Consider the following 6,000-nt stretch of genomic DNA (forward strand, 5'->3'; position numbering starts at 1 on the left):
TAGCAACATTCGGCACATTGGCAGAAAAACTTCCTTTTAACAGGCAGAAACCTCGAGCAGAACCAGACTCATGTTGAACAGCCGTCTGCCTCGACTGGATGGGCCGAAAATGGGATAGAAGGAGATGCAGGATAGAGACAGGCAAAGAGAGCAACAACAACATATGTCCTTGTTACATGAACAACATTTCAATCAGGAGAGACTTAATACGGTTGAACAATTATTTATTTACAAGTTGAAATGAAATTTGCAAAGTCTTTGGCGATTAGACTCCATCGTGATGTCATCGTGTGCTGGAGGGGTGTAGAGGCCGAGAGCAGGATAGGATACCCCCCCCCCCCCCCCCCCGATGGAGTCTAGACACTGGTGGTGATGATGGTGAAGAGAGGATGCAGGATGAGCTGAGCTGACTGGACACTGATGAAAAGGATGGAGGTGACTGGGGTGGAGGAGGGTCGCAATAATCGTCTGAAACGATGAGCAGACTGCGGAAGAGAGAGGAGCAGATTTAAAGTTTGACAGCAGTAAGATGATTGGTTCACAGACGTCGTGTCTAACTCTGGTTGGTTAATGCTTAAATGGAAACGCCCATAATCAGCTGATCGCGAAACAGGAACAGAGGGGGGAAAGAGAGAGAGTGCAGTATGAATGAAGTTCATGATGAATGAATGAATGAGAACAGTCTTCCTGCTTGAACTTTCGCTAAGCTCCATATGTCCTTGTTACATGAACAACAACAGACACATACTTATGGTTACAATGCCAATAATAGTGGTAGACTAGTGTGAAGATTAGCAAAATAAATAAATAAATAAATTAGCGAGAGAAGCAGAGTAATGATGAAGGCTGAGGTAATCGTAATAGTAACAGTTGAAGTCAACAGGTCTACTATTAGCATTAGCAGCAACAATAATGATACTATGGGGAAGACTGATGTCAGTACAGTGGTTCTCAAACTTTTTCTGTCAAGCCCCCCCTTGGAGAAAAAAAATGTCCAGGCCCCCCCTTGACCCCCCCCCCCCCCCCAAAAAATGTCACAAATGGGTGAAGTTAAACTTTTATTGACAGAAAGTCAAGATCGTGACCGTTCTTTTCACTTTTCTCTGAGTAATTTGCTGTGCAAAAAAACCCAACTATCTCAATTGCTCCATCAGACTTTTTCCAAATAGAAATATAATGAAATGTGCAATGACTTTTTCAGAACAATAACAATAAAGTTCAATCAGTGCTTAAAAAAAAACAGTGTTTCCGCTACATACATTTTGCTGTGGCGGCCCTGAAACAGTGACAGGAGTCACAGGACATCAATCACACGTGAACTCAAGGCAACCAAATAAACGACAGCGGGGCCAGTTTACTCCTCACAGTGTTGGTTCTAACGGGTAAAAGAGGGTCCGACATCGGACGCTCTCTGTCCGCACACAATCATATGCAGTTCTGTTACGCAATCTAATCTAAACAATCCTATTGTATATCTCCGTATGTCCCTACTGTAAATGCATTGATTGTCGCTGTTTATAAAGCTTATAAAAAGGTGCAGATGTCATTTGGTAACAATCGATCGCTCGTTTTGATCGCTACGTCATTAATAACGTCCCCCGTGCACACGCGGCTCACGTGCTGTTTTGAATTGCGAGAGAAAATATTTAACTTTTGTAACTTAATTAAACAGACGGCTGATGAGGGTAGTCAACAAAGCAGACAGAGAGACAGACAGATAGAGGGGGGCGGGGCCAGCAGCTGTGCAGAGAGCAGAGGTACAGGTGTGTTGGGGGAGTGAAGGAAAGCAAAGTGAACAGATTAAAGTAGATTGTGAATGAATTAAAACTTAATACAGTGAAGAAAAGAGTACAATTAGAGTGTGGAAGTCTACATGTGATGTGCTTCTCACAGAAATCATTGACATATGCGAGGACAACGCGTTTGTGTACTGTGCCACCTGAAAATGAGTCCGGGTTGTCCGACGTCAAAACATAGTTCCGCCTGCTACATTTTCCAAACGTTGGCGCGCCTCCCCTGTCATTCCACCGCGCCCCACAGTTTGACAATCACTGTGTTAGTAGTTGTTGCAGTCGAGCAGGTCCACAGCAGCAGGTGGTCTGCAGCAACGATCTCCAGGAACTTACAGGACAAGGGAGCACGAGAACTCCCGGGAAGATATATGGTTAGTAATGTTAATGGGACCAGAAGATATTCGACACTCGACAGACACACACTTCCACATATACTTTCACACACAGTCTAACCTCCTCCACCCACTTACTTTAAACGCAAACGTAATACTCAGAGCTGTTGAAACCATTTGTGGTGGATTTTTGTCAAAATAAAAACTTTTCTTCTTCATATATTGCTTATTTTCCTTATTCTAATTATTAGATGTACTATAAAAACCCTGGGTGTTTCAGTGCCCTCATAGCACACACACACATACACACGCATATATATATATATATATATATATATATATATATATATATATATATACATATATATGTATGTATGTATTATCAGGGACCCCCAAGCTCCTAAAAAATAGTGTCAAATAATTTTTCCTTAGAAAAAAAAAGTTATAGTCTAATTACATTACAGATACATTCATTAAAAATGGGGATTACTAGCAGCATTGCAGTTTTAAAACACATTTTAAAATGAAGACGAGATAATACCAAAGATGCTCTTTAACATCTGGTGTTTCATTTCGTAACCGTCCATCTGACCGTCTCTGATACCATGCGCGCACGTTACGTCACTTCACGACACACAAGTCTCACAACACTGCTCCTCAAAGTTGCCATCCAGTCTCTGGTTGCCATGGCCTGTCGTGAACAAGTGAATATTCAACGGTTGGAACGTTCGCCATCATTTTGTGTCTTCAAAGGAGAAAGAAAGCGAGCAACATCGCAGTACAGTGGAAGTTATGCCTCGTGATAATGCTGTCATTATCCACGGACTCCAAGTCTAATTTAAAGAATCGTTCACAGGTAAGACCAACTGCTAACGTTAGCTGCACAGGATCAAAATGTTAGCTAACCTGTCGTCTTCTTCTTCTACTACTGAAGATAAGAATGAGTGAAAATCTTTTAGTTTTTTAAAGGACGAACACGTTTCCTCTTTTCAAGGTAAAAAGAAATTAAGGATAATCGGTCGAATACAGTTATAAATGTCCTGAGAGTTCAGGGGAGAAAAAGCATTCCACTGTTAGGTGTGTGTGTTAAACACAGAGCGCGAATCAGGATATGATTAGCCTAGCTTAGCATAAAGCTAGGCTAGCCTGTCTCAATCTAAAGTTTAAAAATGAGCCTAACAACCCTAAAGCAGGAAACGTGTTAATCAAGAAACAAACAGCAAAGGAAAAACATTCATTTAGTTACATAAGGGAACTATTTCTGCTCATTTCAGCGTTTATGTTCATGCATGTATTTAGCAAAACAACTCGTGTATCAATGAGCTTTTAGGAGGTCCATTTTTCACCAAGCTCGCTCTTCCCTGTCTCTGTGCTAAGCTAGGCTAAACTCATCCTGACTCTAGCTCCACACACACACGAGAGGTGCTGATCTTTTTGTCTTGCGCTCAGAAAAAAAGCCTAGACTAACAATGACAAAGTGCTCAATTTTTACCATCACACAGTAAAAAAGAGACTCATTATTGAACATGGAAAGAAAACCACAAATGAAGTTTCAGCGTTTAAAAACAAAAACTCTTGATGAGAAGAAACATCATCATGAGGCAGAACTTCAGCTCTCTGTCTTATTAGTTATACCGACTAACATTAGATATTGTCATGCTGCCCACCTCGCATGGACACAATGCAGTCACAGTACATTTCATTGAGTATTAGTGTCATTGTCTACATGTGACTGTTTCCCCCTGGAATTATTCCAATTCTGTTGGGAAAGCATGAACACTTTAAAAGCCTTTTAATGCAGCTTTAACCTTTTAATGTTCTTGGTATTATAACAGCAGTTTTTAAGGAAGATCACTTTGCACGTGCGGTTGCTGCTGCTGCACAGTGACGGCTAAAAATCTGACATGGAGTGCTTTTTTTGTCTCCAGCCAGAGCTTAAAAGAGGATGTTGGTGGACACGCAGCTTTGTTTTTAGGATGCTTGTCAGTACCACAGGCTCTTTCCAATTAGTGCACAGTGAAAGAGGGAGGGGCTAAGGGCACACCTGTACACTCAACCGCCCACACAGGTAGGAAAAAATGGAATGAAAGACAACAGGGAAAAAAAGCTGTACAATCAGACAGCCTGCCCACCCTGCAAAGTGGAGCAGAATTCAAGCTCCGCACACCCAAACTAAAAATAAAAAGTTCAACACAAATATTTCAAAAAGCACAACATGACGTTTTTTTATATCCTACATCCAGCTCGATAGCGACATTAATAGTTCAACAAGATCAATATATCTTTATAATCATTTTAAGGTGCCTCTTATATTTTTCTGAGTATTTACAACTGTACAAGCAAAGCACACTTCAAAGTGCACACATTTAATACAGTATTGACTAGTTTTGCATTTACAAGGTTTATAATTTCCCCCGGAGAAAACAACAACCTGAAACTACAGAACAAGAAACAAAAGGAACAATCAAAAGTTTTCTTTTCGTACATTTTACAAAAACAGAACAGAAAGAAAAAGCTGCTGGACTTGTCCTCTCTCTCTCTCTCTCTCTCTCTCTCTCTCTCTCTCTCTCTCTCTCTCTCTCAGTAAGACTTGTGACGTCTGTTACCACTTCATATTTTCCTCGTGTCAAGCTTTGTTTACATTTTGGGGATTTTTTTGTTTGAAAAGAAATAAACTCTATGCTTGTCTTGTATAAAAGTTAAGTCATTTTTCAAGTTTAAATAAAATTCAAGTTTCTCAAACACTGGACGGAATTTTTTTCTTACATTTTGCGTATACATAGAGACCGCGATGCATCTCTATTTTTTTTGTCTCGCTAAAAAGAAAACTTACCGATATTTCTCGTGGAATAAACAGCATTGTTTATAAATAAGTGGATATGGTGCGTTTTTATCTCTTTTTCCATTTCCACCAATGAGAAAAATAGCAAAACAAAAATAATCGACCCATCCAAGTGCATCTTAGTCCTTCAAAAAAATGTTTTTATTTTTTAGCAAACTCAAGATTTAGCGTCCAAATCAAAAGCAGCTATGAGCAGGAGTACAGGCTTGTAAATGAAGCTTTCCCTTCTCCACATGGGCTCCTGTGTTCTCTTAGTGGGATTACCCAGAATGCTTCTTGTTGCAGGAAGACTTTGGCGAGACATGCGAGGTCCCACGTCGTGTAGGTTAATATTGTGTCTATAGTAGTGTTTTTTTTAAAAGAATGTTTTGCATGAGGTGATGACTTCAAAAGATAAACCAGAGCACACCGCAGATGCGCAGGGAGGGAAATGCACTTCAAGTCCGTCACGTTGCAAAAAAACAAACTTTTGACACTTTATAATTTAAGTTTCATCATTCTTCTGTCATTTGGAGCCATTTGAAAACACGTGTAGCAGCATTTTCACCACTCTGATTTGATACGTGAATTCAGCAGTTAAAGTGTTTGATGACAGTTTACTTTGATGACTTTAAATTCTCAGTCAGCTGTTTTTAAGCAGTAAAATAAGTTTGAACAGAATCTGATGACCAAGTAGAGAAATATGCAGCCATCACCAGAGACCTGAAGAGTGGACAAGTATTTTACAACTTAAAGCTGCAAATGTTTCACATGTGGAGCAGGTTTTAACTGAGGCTTCATGTAAATGAGGAAACAAAGTTCAAAATCCACAGCGCCGCTCCTCTTCTGGGAATCACAGCTTGATAACCCCTCCCTCTTCTTCCTGCTCTCAAACACAGCCAGCTCCACTCTGACTCAGACACTTCCTTGTTCCCTCCCCTTCAGATCTACAGTTTGAAGATGGGTGTAACCAACCAGAGCTGACACTCACTGCACAAACACATGCTGTGTAGATCAGAGCTCAAACTAGTTTCAGGTCTCAGGAAGTGAAACT

The sequence above is a fragment of the Semicossyphus pulcher genome, unplaced genomic scaffold, assembly GCF_022749685.1.
Source record: "Semicossyphus pulcher isolate SPU_LCO1_2020_fin unplaced genomic scaffold, fSemPul1.0.p SCAF_7, whole genome shotgun sequence".
Taxonomy (NCBI): domain Eukaryota; kingdom Metazoa; phylum Chordata; class Actinopteri; order Labriformes; family Labridae; genus Semicossyphus; species Semicossyphus pulcher.